This window comes from Callorhinus ursinus, unplaced genomic scaffold (assembly GCF_003265705.2).
Source record: "Callorhinus ursinus isolate GAN/ISIS: 27379988/994484 unplaced genomic scaffold, GSC_fseal_2.0 scaffold1, whole genome shotgun sequence".
NCBI classification, from domain to species: domain Eukaryota; kingdom Metazoa; phylum Chordata; class Mammalia; order Carnivora; family Otariidae; genus Callorhinus; species Callorhinus ursinus.
In genome coordinates this window covers 103,855,214-103,868,842 of record NW_027397063.1, presented here as the reverse complement: position 1 = coordinate 103,868,842, position 13,629 = coordinate 103,855,214, and the positions used below count along the sequence as shown (strand labels likewise).

General features: G+C 41.7%; 2 pseudogenes; one reads left to right on the top strand and one right to left on the bottom strand.

The window, feature by feature from the left end:
* Positions 1-5,114: 5,114 nt before the first annotated feature.
* Positions 5,115-5,570, top strand: LOC112822440 (small ubiquitin-related modifier 2 pseudogene; annotated as a pseudogene).
* Positions 5,571-10,973: 5,403 nt separating this feature from the next.
* On the bottom strand, positions 10,974-11,428 carry LOC112822432 (peptidyl-prolyl cis-trans isomerase A pseudogene; annotated as a pseudogene).
* Positions 11,429-13,629: the final 2,201 nt, after the last annotated feature.

The window sequence follows — 13,629 nt, the reverse complement described above, 5'->3', positions numbered from 1 at the left end:
GGGGGGTGGGGGATTATGACTTTTGGGGTATGTCGTACATCAAAGGAAAGGATTTTACAATGAGCAGTGGTCCTCAAGCTTCTCAGGGCAGTGGTTCTCAAACTTGAGACTTAAGCATCAAAATCAGCTGGAAGGTTTATTAAAACACAGATGGCTCATTGGGCTCCACTCCCATGTAAGCTGATTCAATGAACATGAAGTGAAGACTGAGAATTTGCATTTCAAATCAGTTCCAAGTGATGATGCTAGACCAGGACCACACTTTCAGAACCAGACTTAGGGCATGTGGGGCTATACCCAAGGCTGTTCTCAATTCATCTTGAATAACTAGCTTCTTACTTCCCATAATACTTTGGAAATCAGGATTTGATGGCTCCAGAATTTTACAATCATCTGTTTATTCTTTTCATTACGCTGGCAGATGATGATTTGCTTAACCAGTTTCCTCGTACCCAAACAAAAGAGCCTAGGTCTAAGATCCTGTGAACTCTTGTATTTAGACCATCATCTGGTGCCAAACCACTGCTCTGTAAAGGTCAGAACCCATAAAGGTGGCTGAGTTCTCTTGGGTAACTGGTCTCTACAGCTTGGAAAAGAGAGATTAGTAAAATCCTAGGATTCTCCATTTTGCACACAAGCCGGAAGGAAAGCTCTCCATCCCTAGCCATACCGAGTAGTCAAACACAGAATCTTCCCTTCAACATCCTTTCACCCTCATTGCATCTGCCACTCCAGCTAGACTGCTGTATGAACTGAAAGAATGAGTTTGGTGGTGGTATAAACCTAAAGGAAGACCCAATCTCTTCCAACAGAATTTATATTCGGTAAAACAAAGAGTGCTACACAGGGAAGAAAACTAATGTTTATTTCTGACTTTCTTTCCATCGCTCAATATGTTGGGTGCTAGAGGAGTCAGTCTTCAAGATGGCACCCGGTGATCCTTGCCCTCCTATCTTGTCCCTATCTTGTGACCAATAAAATATGGCAGAAAAGACAGTATGTAACTTCCAAGATTAGGTATGAAAGCTGGCAGCTTCCCTCTTTCCATCTTGGGCCTTCTATCTCTCTCACACTCTCTCTCTGTCTCTCTCACACACACACATACGCACGCACGCACACACACACACACACACATCACTGACTCTAGGATTAGTGTCATAAGCAGCTCAACAGAGAGGGCTACAGTGCAGGGATTAAAGCCTCCAGCTGACAGCCCCATGAGTGATCTTGGAAGTGGATCCTCCATACCCAGTCAAGCCTCAGATGACAGTGGACTCGGTTCACTTTGCAGCCTCATGAACAACCCTGACTTAGAACCTGAGTTATACTGCTCCTGGATTCCTGGCTGCAGAAACTGTGAGGGGGGAAAAAAGTTTATTGCTTTAAGCTGCTAAATTTGGGAGTAATCTGTGATGCAGTGTTAAATAATAAATATAGGTGCCTTTCCCTAATTTTTAGCCCTCATACAGCCCCGAGAGACAGTTATTGCTGTATTCCACTGGATCTAAGATGTCATCAATTGCAAGGTGTTCTGTGAACTATTAAGAAAGGAAAGAAATGTTGTTATTTAAACTGTGGTATGCCTTCAGTTGTAAGATGCACTCCAATTTCAGGTACAGAGTGACAAAAGTGGGCATCTCAGAATTGATGAAATGTGTTACCTGTATTTCATAGCAAGGGTTTCTTCTCACACATAGGGGAAATGAAAGCTTTCTCTTTGATCCCCATTATTCAGCTCTGTGTGGAGTAACCACTTAGTATGTTTTGAGTAGAGAGGTCAACGGTCTGCATGGACATAACCTGACTTCTAACTGACTGCTAACCTGAACTCAGCATGGATCTTGTTTTTCAGTATAGTTCAATAAGGGAAATTTTTGAGAGATGTAAGTTCTCCTAATTCTCATTTTAGCCAAAGGAAGGCTCCTCTCTGGATTCTTAATCAGTGCTGTCCTCTGCACTGCCTCTTCCTAAAGGGCAGATGTACTGCCTTTGTGGCCCTTTAAAATCAGCCCAACCTGGCCCCAGCTCTAGAATAGCTGACATCAAGTGTCTGTTCTCACAGACAGTATCTGAGCCAGACATTCTCATTCCCACCGGACATAGGAGGGAAGAGAAGCTGAGAGACATGAAGAAACTTGCTTACGATAATAAAGCTAGAAAGTGACAAATGCTGGATGGAGTTCTACCAAGCTGTTCTCACCGTCATTCCTCCCACATCACCAAGACTTCTCTAAAGCACGGCGTCGTGGCCTCGTCTCTTGGCCTTAAATGATATTCATAGCCAAGTGAGAAAGGCAGCCAATGCCTGTGAGAGTTTTCAGTAGCCTCTAAAAATGCCTTTTCCATGAATAGCCTGCTGTCTTTCATCTTGGGAACACCGAGTGTTTCATCAACATTATCTCATTAGTTCTCATAGCACCAGACTTTTCAAATAAGTGAGTTAATGTTTGCAAAAAGTCCTTGAGATCTAAAGACTAGAAACGCTGTATGAAGGTACGGCGTTGTCCTAAAGCCTGAACAGCTGCTACAGAGTCTGTTCAGAGTCTGTCGGAGAGCTCTCCTATGAAAATGGTGGACTTTTCAAGTCATGGAGATGGAGGCAGGAATAGGGGGAGGCGATCCAACATAGCCGATCCTGGTTTGGAGATGGAGTAAATCTATAAAGCAGAGATGCCAGAGGGGATTCCATTGGCAACTCTGGTCAATTACTGATGCCCTCCTGACGGCCTGAGAAGGATCCTGAGGCCATGTCTGGGCTCCCTGGGAAAGAGTTTGGGAATGGTTAGTGATGTCTGCCATGGATGCAGGACTAGTGAATTTGGAGCATATGTTCCAGAAATTTGCCCTTCTTGCTACAGCTCAGTGAGCAAATTTACTATAATCATTTATTAGTTCTAGGAGGGTCTTTTTGGTTGTTGTTGATTCTTTTGGATTTCCTGCAGAGACAATCGTATCATCTGTGAACAAAAACAACTATTTCTTCTTTCCCAATCTGTATACCTTTTATATCATTTTCTGGTTTTACTGCATTAGCTAAGACTTCCAGTATGATGTTGAAAAGAAGTGGTGACAAGGGACATCCTTGCTTTGTTCTTGATTTCAGCAAGAAAGACTCTAGTTATTCATAAGTAAGATATTAGCTATAGATTTTTGTAGATGTTCTTTTCAAGTTGAGGAAATTCCCTCTATCGCAAGTTTGATAAGAGTTTTTTTTAATCATGAACGGTTGTTGGATTTTGTCCATCTATTGATATGAGTATGTGATTTTTTTTCTTTTTTAGTCTGTTTAGGTGGTAGATTACATTAATTGATTTTTCAATGTTGAGTCAGCCTTGCATTCATGAGATAAATCCCACTTAGCTGTGACATATAATTCTTTTTTTGATTTGCTAATATATTGTTGAGAAAGCTTACATCTATTTCATGAGAGATATTGGGGTATAGTTACCAAGTGATTTTAACATGCAGTCAGAGTTGAGGTCCTGTTCTAAGGGTTGAAAGGCGAAATTATATGCAAAATTCTTCACATGTTGGGTGGCTACTGAATCCCAGAGCCCAGGACTTGGGTGAGGAAGAGAACAATGAGGCAATTAGTTAATGAGAGTGATAATAGAATGGAACTACTATTCTAATCTCTTTATTCATGGACAAAATAATAGTCATCCGACACAAAACGTTGTAGCTTGCAACGATTTCATATAGGCTCTAATTTAACCACCCTAGTCCTGTTAGGCAGTTTAGAGATGACATTAGTATCTGCACTTTACAAATTAGGAAATTGAGGTTCAGAGAGAAAAACTGATTTGTCCAAGATCAACAGCCACAACCTAAATCCAGGGTTCCTGAGTGAAACCCAGCACCCTTTCTGTATGGTTTTTTGGCTCTTCAAATTTCTGTGGATTTTTAGTTACTAAAATATGCTTATTATTTGATAAAAGTCCAAAAAAGGGTCCAGTTGTCATTTAATTCCCTGTGGCATTAGAGGGGGAATGACTTCCAAAACAAAAAGAAGGAATCTACAAAAAAGCAAATAGAACCACCCACTTCTGGTTTGTGGAAACCATTTAGTTTAGTTTGTTTTACCCTCAGAAGCAGAGGTGATGGGAGAGTATGAAGTGTGGAGCCAAGGAAAGTATGGTGCTCAGGGAAGGTCAAGGGAGCCTCCGCAGCCCTGCTCATACTTTCTCTCTGCACTTGGGCGCTGTCCTCCTACCTGGCCCATCTACAAACTATCAAACCCTGATGTTCTCATCTGCATATGGGAGCCCTGAAGATGCAAACATGAATACTTCTCTCATTATACAAGATGAGATGCACCATTGCCTCTAGTGTGACGCCTCCCTGAGCCAAAGAAATGCCTACTTGCTCAAAGGTTACCTGACTCACAGGGCACCCTGACCCTCTAGCCAAGGGTGCTGAAGCCTGAATCGTCCAACTTGCCTTTGCAGAAACTTGTTATTAATATGTCATTTCGTTTCTCTCTCTTTCCAACCTCAAGCTTTGCCTGCCTCATGTAAATGGCATGTCCTTGCTCCCTATAACTCTACACCCATGCACAAGAGGATGCATGCGCAAATGCAGAGGGAAAGTTGCTTCTCAATCTTTCTACACACACCAGGGTCCACACTCACATACAAGCACACCCCATGATAAACACATTGGGACTCAGAAATGGAGTTGGTGGGAGATCTGGCTTGACCCTAAATTATGGAGGGATGAAATGCCTTATAATTAAGTTATTTTTATCTCTGAAATTCTCCTGTCTCTTCCACTCAGAGAGGTCTCCCACTTGGAGACCAAGACAGCTAAGTAGAAACTTTCTTCTCCAAAATTGCGACATTGGAAATCAGGACTCCCCACAAAACCTAGGGAGCTGGGGCCCTTGAAGGGCACATAACATTCTTCTAGAGAATTAGAGCAAGATCCAGAAAGGTGGTAACCCTGCACACTTATTCAAGAGCAGCATAGATAAAACACATCAGAGTTTCTGTCCATTGAACAGACAGCAGCTAATTATACTGAGAAATATTTTCTTTCAGCCTAAGTTCCTGGTCATCAACGGAAATCTCCTCTGGGTGTGTGTGCTCCTTCGGTGCGGACCTGGTACCTCTTTTGTGAAGCAGCAGCTGAGGAGACCCCGGCACTCGCCATGGCTGAGGAAAAGCCTAAGGAAGGAGTCAAGACTGAGAACAAGGATCATATTAATTTGAAGGTGGCGGGGCAGGATGGTTCTGTGGTGCAGTTTAAGATTAAGAGGCATACACCACTTAGTAAACTAATGAAAGCCTATTGTGAATGACAGGGTTTGTCAATGAGGCAGATCAGATTCCGATTTGATGGGCAGCCAATCCCAATCAATGAAACAGACACACCTGCACAGTTGGAAATGGAGGATGAAGATACAATTGATGTGTTCCAGCAGCAGACAGGAGGTATCTACTAAAAAGGGAACCTGCTACTTTACTCCAGAACTCCGTTCCTCTGGAACAAGAAGACATTCTCAATTAGAAAGCCACAATTTGGTTCCACCACATCCTGACTACTACAGTATAGTTTTCTCTATTCTTTCATTTGCCCCTTCCCCCATTCCTTTATTGTACATAAAGGAACTGTGTATGTGCACAAGCATATTGCATTTTTTTAACTAAATGGCCAATGGTATGTTTTGATCGACATCAAATGGAGATGGGATGGGGGAAAATACTGCTTCTGTGAAAATACCCCCTCTTCCCATTAGTGGCACGCTCAGTCCGCTCTTATCTTTATATTCCAGTAAGTTATTTTGCTCTCACTGTTTAACAAAAAAAGAACAATATAAAAATCCTTGCATACCTTGTTTGATTGGAGAATTTTAATGTTTTTCATTTATCATTGTAAAACCAAGGACAATTTTATAACTTTTTTGTATGTAGCTGTTACATGTAGGGCAATCTGCCTTTCAGTAGGGATAAATTACTCTAAAAGAAATGAATCCTAGATAGTTTTCCCTTCAAGTCAAGCATCTTGTTGTTTAAATAAACTTCTTGTTTAAAATGGAAAAAAAACCTCCTATGGGGACGCTTGGGTGGCTCAGTCAGTTAAGCATCTGCCTTAGGCTCAGGTCGTGATCCCTGGGTCCTGGGATGGAGTCCTGCATCGGGCTCCTTGCTCAGTGGGGAGCCTATTTCTCGCTCTACCTGCTGCTCCCCCTTCTTGTGCTCTGTTTCTGACAAATAAATAAATACATACATACATACATACGTACATAAATAAAATCCTAAAAAAGAAAGAAAGAAAGAAAGAAAGAAATCTCCTCTGACCTCTATCCTCTATTGTCACTTCACAAGTTTATCATGTTCCCAGATCTGTGCTTTTCTTCTTACCTGCTATTTACTTTCTTTCCAAAGCTGTAGCCCTAGGCTCTGAGAGTTAAATAATTTGGGAAGTTTTGAGCTAAACAGGTTTTACAACAAGACTCCTCAGAGCTTATGGAATGTTAATGGGTACGTGGTGACTCTTCAGGAAGATTTGTCTTGTGAGCACTATTTCCCAGACATTTTCAAAGAGGTCTCATAGGGCACTGATTTAGTTCAGAAGATGCTGACGAAGTCCCAGACAGAGACTGCTATCTCTTCCTCTGTTATGGGTTGAACTGTGTCGCCTCAAAAAAGATACGTTGAAGTCCCAATACCTAGTATCTCAGAATGTGACCTCACTTGGAAATATGGTATTTATGGAGGTAATCAAGTTAAAATAAGGTTATTAGGGTGGTCCCTAATGCAATTCAACTAATGTCCTTCTGAAAATGGGAAATTTGGACACAGAGATGGATATGTACAGAGAGAAGCCTATGTGAAGAGACACAGGGAGAGGATGGATGTCCTTTTACAAGATGAGCAATGCCTGAGACTTCCAGAAGCTAGAGGAGAGGCCTGAAACAGATCCTTCTCTAGCACCTTCCGTGGAGGCCTAGCCCTGCTGACACCTCCATGTTTGACTTCTGGCCTCTAGAACTGTGAAATAAATTTCTGTTGCTCTGAGCTACCTAGTTTGGGGTACTTTATTACAGCAGCCCTAGGAAACTAATATATCCCCTGGTATCCATTCTTCTAGCTGGTGGTAGGTAAATCAGGTTCATTTTTTCTCTCTCTCTATTTATTAAGACATTTTTAAAATTTCTATGATAAGCTTAAAAACAACAAAAATACCCATTCTTCTCCTCTTTTATTGTAATGGAAGTATCAACTTTTAGCTACGCAAATGGCCAGCTAGACTAGAGTTCAGCAAACTCTTTCAGTAAAGGTCTAGATAGTAAATATTTTACGTCTTGTGGAACAGATATTTACTTTCACAACTGCCCATTCTGCCATTGTAGCAGGAAGGAAACCATAGACAATATGTCAACAAACGAGCATGGCTGTGTTTCCATAAAACTTTATTTACAAAAACAGGCAGCAGACACAATTTGCTGACCCCCGATCATTGAGTACCTGCTGTTTGCTGGGCATTATTCTAGCAGCTGGGAATACCATGGTGAGCAATACAGTTAAGGCCTCGGCCTTGTGGAGCTTGTAAAATCTTGTTTACAGCTGTGTCCTCAGCACCTTGTGCAGGGCAGGGCACGTAGTGATCAGTCCAGAAATACTGAACCAGTGAGTGATTGACAGGCCCTTGGGTGAAAAGAGATGAGCCAAGCCTTGGGGGTGGTAGGCCAGGGGGGAGTCTCTGGGCTCCTTGTGATGCTAACTAAAACCCAACAAAAGAATCTCCACTGGCAGTTTGATTCCTTAACAAGGCAAAACCAAACCAACACCAGAGGTTCCTTTTTTTTTTTTTTTTAAATAGGCTCCAGGCCCAAAGTAGGGCTTGAACTCACAATCCCGAGATCCAAGATTGCATGCTCTACCTACTGAACTAGCCAGCAGTCCCCAGTGTATTCTTATATGCACCAAAAAACATGTACAAGAATGATTATAGCGACATATTTCTAAAGATATAAAAACTGGAAACAACCCAAATATCCACTAATAGAATCAATGAGTAAATAAGCTATATTATTTTCAAATAATGGAAGACTATACAGCAAAGGACAAGAACAAACTACTGCTGCAGAAGACAACATAGAAGAATACCAAAATCACTGCAAATGGAAACCATCTACCCTTCAACCTTCCACTTGGACGCTGAGGACTAAAACTGTAAACTGCTCTACAGCTTACTGTCTACATTTACCATGGTTTTGTTATTCCACAGTCTTCATTAGCACAGCTTACTTACTGTTCCAGGATACACTTGCCCAGGCAAATCACTTTATTGTTCATTATAGAACTTCCTGAAAGACCCATCATCTCTTCAATAGAGAACATCAACAGTTTACACCTCAAGAGTCTTTGAAACTTTTTCACCTCAAAATCCTTGCCTTGCTTTCCCCACAGTCCTAAATGATATAATTCCTACCAATCCTATTCAAATCTTCACGTTGAAAGACTCACTAAACCAGAATCAAAATCTCAAATTTAACTTTTTCCTTCCCCCTCCAGCAAAAGCTCATTCAAGGTGGTATTCTCCCTGATGGCAATAAGCAATACATTCAGCTTTGTCCTCTGAACAGATTGTTCTGGTGATATTTCAGGAGCCAGCATTCAACAACATTAATGTTTAGTGAGAAAAACCAGACGCAAAGCGAGCGTGCTTTATTAATCAATTTATATAAAGTTCAAGAACAGACAAAACTAATCTATGGTGATAGAAATCAGTAGTTACTCGGGGTGTGTGTAGCGGTGGGACGTTTACATACTGCCTGGGAGAGGATATGAGAGAGTTGTCTGAGGGCTGGAAGTCCTAGATCTTGATCTAGATGGTGGTTACATGTGAATAGACATATGTAAAATTCATTGAGCTATACATTTTTGTGTGCATTTTACTACATGTAAAAAAGTAATTTATTTTTTTGAAAGATTTTATTTATTTATTTGAGAGAGAGACAGAGAGAGAGCATGAGTACGAGCACGGGGCGGGGGGGGGTAGGAAGGGGCAGAGGCAGAGGGAGAGGGAGAAGCAGACTTCCCGCAGAGCAGGGAGCCCGATGCGGGGCTCGATCCCAGGACCCTGGGATCATGACCTGAGCCGAAGGCTGACGCTTAACTGACTGAGCCACCCAGGCACCCCATAAAAAAGTAATTTAAATAAAGACTTAAAAAGGTTAAAAATTTAACCTCGGTGTCACAGGTTACCAGGAGAGCTGAGTAAAGTTTTAGAACTTCTCCTTTAGCCAAGGGGTTGCCTTAAACCATACGGAGTTGGGCATTTCGTGAGATCCCAACCTGACTATCTTGGTTTGTTTTCAAACCTCGTAGGTATGGTGTCCATCTGAGATGCCAGCGGCCATTGCAACTGGCCCTGAGCCCTGGGTATAAATTAATAATATTTATATGCACGGAACAGAGATGGGTGTGGTGAGAATGAGCAAGTGAAATGTTTGACACAGTCTTGCACTTGCAGGATGCAACTTGCGGCTATAGACACCTTGAATCAGCCCCTCTGGGGGAACGATAGTGTTGTTCCTATAAAAACTAGTGTGTGAAATGTCACATAAGGGGGCTCACCACCCCTCTGTGTTTAAGGACCGAGCTACATTAGTTGCGAGTACATACAGAATTGTGTCATCAAAATTGGGGGGGGGGGACAGTGTTGATGGCTTTCGTTCTCCTTATTTGTAAGATTCACCCATGTTGTCTCATGTAGTCATAGTTTGTTTTTTTAATGGCTGTAGGGTAGGAAAATGTGGTTGTATGTGGTGTGTGTGTGTGCGCGCGCGCTCATGAAAGGGAGAGAATTGATTATTTTATTAATTCCAGGAATTAACAAAAAATCCAGCTTCAGAAAGGTCGAACAGGCATCTTTAGCTGCAATAATTTTTAAAAGCTTTTAAAAGCAAATTTTAAAAGCATTGACAAAGATGAACAAACACACAAAATAGTTTGTGTTGAGAGGAAGAACCATTTGTACTCGCCTACGGTGGGTGACAAATTCTCTACGTAAGATGCACTGAATCATTTCCACAAACCAGGCCAGACCATGTCCTATAAAGCCATTGTTAACCCTCCCTCTCTTCTCAGAAAAGTAAAATGAGGAAAATTCAAGCTTTGTGCCTACAACAATCCTGATAAAAGGCCAATGCTTAAAGTAAAAGCATTTCATCACTTTCATTTTTAAGAATGGAAAAACAGATATGTAGTTGATATTTGTAAAAATATTATTTGGTAGTTAGACCAAGTGGACACCATGTACTTATATTTCCCAAACACAGAGTGGGAATTATGGCCTCCTTATCATATTTTTAGCCTGTGGTTACTGCCTGCGTCACCTGGCCCATCCCTTTGGCTAATTGCCTGCACAATTATTCTCCAGTGTTCACTGCAGAATGACCCCTCTGTCCACCCACAGGAACAATGGTTTTCTCCTACACTTGGGGATTTTCCTTCAAAGACTGTGGACCACTCCCTGAATGATTTTAGGAATGAAGCTTTCTTTTCTCAAAAGTAATATGTGTTTACTGTAGAAACTTCAGTAAGTAGAGATAGGCAAAATGAATCCAGACAAAAATCACCCAGAATCTGACCAATATTATTCCTTAATGCATATGTATTATAAATATAAATAACATTTTATTGTGCTGACATTTTGTCAAACCAGTTCCTTGTTGGACATTGAGGTTTTTGTTATTTTTCTTGGTATAAACACTACTCCCAAAATTATTCCTGGAAACTGAACGTCCTTTTTTTGTTTGTTTGTTTGTTTAGTTTTTACTTTATAATCACAAACTTAACTCTGCAATCCAGCTCTTGGAGGGGAATAAGGAAAATATGGAACCACAGACCTGCAGCAAGAGCACAAAGACTATAGGCTATTTCGAGCAGATGGGGGTGAAGTGGTGTCTCCTGAGCTACAGAAGGAATGGTCTGGTACTTAAGATAACACACAAGTCAAATATATTAGATTTGTCCACAGTCAGCAATGGTGATCTTCTTGCTGGTTATGCCATTCCTGGACACAAACCCATCTATGCTTCCACAATATTCATGCCCTCTTTCACCTTGCCAGAGACCACATGCCAAACAGCCAACCACTCCGTCTTGGCCGTGCAGATGAGAAACTGGGAACTGTTCGTGTTGGGTCCAGCATTTGTCACAGATAAGATGCCAGGACCCGTGTGCTTCAGGATGAAATCCTCATCATCAACTTTGTCCCCATAGATAGACTTGCCCCCAGTGCCATTATGGTGTGGGAAGTCACCACCCTGGCACAGAAATCTTGGAATGATCCTGTGAAAGCAGGAACCTTTATAACCAAATCCTTCCTCCACAGTGCTCAGAGCACAAAAGTTCTCCACTGTCTTTAGCAGTTTGCAAAGTTTTAAACACACACACACACACACACACACACACATACACACACACACACACACGCATGCAGGCACCGGGCTAAAAAGGATATACAGACCTTATAGATAGTTGCTTTTCTGAAAAGTTGCATCAAATCCCATACCTGTTCCCACTGCGGATGAGCGTCAAAGGAAACATAGTCAAAAAGATCTCACACACATACCAGAAACAAATTGTAGTGAAGGTCATACTCCATCAATGTCCTTAGATTTTAATTCGAGAGGTTCCCTAGTTATTTGTAAATTTGGTAACTATGGCAAATGCATACTCAGAGGGAACTAGCTAACCTTCAGGCCATGTGTGCTATTCAGGTGACTCAAGAGTCTACAGTAATCTTAATGTTTTTATGTTGCCAGGTGATAATAAGCTGTTTCAGTACAATCTCTGAGAGAATTTCCAGTCAAATTGAAGGGTTTGGAATATTATAGACCCAGAGTGTGGGCTATAAATATAAGTAAGCTAGGATAGAAGGTAATTTGTTTCAGCTATTTCCTCTGGATGGTGGCAATGTCTACAATTAAAGAATTTACAAACTAGGGGAAGCTTTGAGTCACTCAAATTTCAGTTGTGGGATGGGACGACCAAGGGTCCCAGGGGCCTGTCCAAGCCTCCCTCAGGTGGGTGGAAAGGCTGAGTCAGTGTTGGAGGAGACGAGACTCCAGCACCTGGGCCGGCAGGGGTAGCAGAAGAGGTACAGGGGACCAAAGAGAGGAGCCAGAAAAGTGTGGGTTTTCATGTTAGACTGACCTAGATTCATATCGTAGTTTTCCCACTTGTTAAAGATAGGGCCTAGGGCATTTTACTCAAGCTCTCTGAGCTTTAACTCTATACAGTGGAGACAAACACCACTTCCTAGGGCTGCTGAGAGATTTCAGTGAAGTAAATGTGTAGAAACTAACTACAGTAACTGATACATCGAAGGAACTCCAACAAATGGTTGCTATTACTACTATCATGATTACTCATTATTATTGCTGTTGCCTTTGAGGATAGATGGATAGATTTGGGGGAGGCGTTACTTATTACTGATCATTACACCTCCTCTTTGGATTTTCTATTTTAGGGGTTCTTAATCTTGTGCCCAAGAATTCCCAAGAGGCCCATGGATAGATATCTGGGAGGGGGGGTGTTAAACCCTGGTGAGAAAAAAATGTCAATGTTCTTACTAGCCTGTAATGAAAACTTACTATTTCCTCTGTTATGACCACATGCAACAATTCACAGTAGTGATCATGCTTTGAGGAACAATACAAAATTACATATTATTTTTGTATCACATTAAAATTGTTGCAGGTTTCTCAAAATATCATTTCAATGGGAATCCTGTTTCAAAAGCTTCGTAGACCCACTCATTAGACCACTGCTGGAACACACGCAATCTCTGTCTTCCTGTCTACAGATGTTGGAGTGATGGAGCTGGCTGTCAAGGTAACTGTATTATAATTTTCAAAAATATTTTGATAAAATATCACAATTTGATAAAACATTGTACCTTTATTTCATGCACTTTTTTTAAAAGTAGGCTACACACCCAGCGTAGGGCTTGAGCTCACAACCTTGAGATCAAGCATCACATGCTCTACCGACTGAGCCAAACAGGCACCTCTATTTTGTGCACTTTTAAACAGTATTCTTCCAAGGGGTCCGCAGTCTTCATCAGACTGCCAGAGGGAGACAGAGGCACAATGAAGATTCAACCCCTTGGGTGGGGAGGCCATTGCAGGGCACCTGGCACACAGGAGAAGCCCTGCTGTCCACCAGCCCAAGAAGCTTCTTTATTCTTGTGTCAATTGCCTAGGCCAATAAACACCAAAAGCAGGACACTTCTGAAGACAATTCCTAACAGATCTAACTGTCTCTTAAAAGAGCCTAACTCTGTACAATAAATATAAAATATCAAGGGAGAAAATGTCTCCACAGGAGCCTGATGCCTGGAACATCCAGTAGAAAGGAAAGTTACTTAAGTGGTGTAATGAACTCAACCCCAATGGACGCAGAGCAACAACAGTGCAGGGATAGCAGAGAAAGGTAGAAGAGGAGGGCGAGGATGAGGCAGAGAAGGTGGGATAGAAAACCCAGAAGCCACAAAGCCCCAAACAATGGCGGCTGCACAATCTGCAGGCTGGGGGGGTGGGGGTGGCAAGGTGGAAATAGGGAGAAAAAAGGAGGAATTTTAAATAAAGGACAATGAAATTAAACAAGAAAA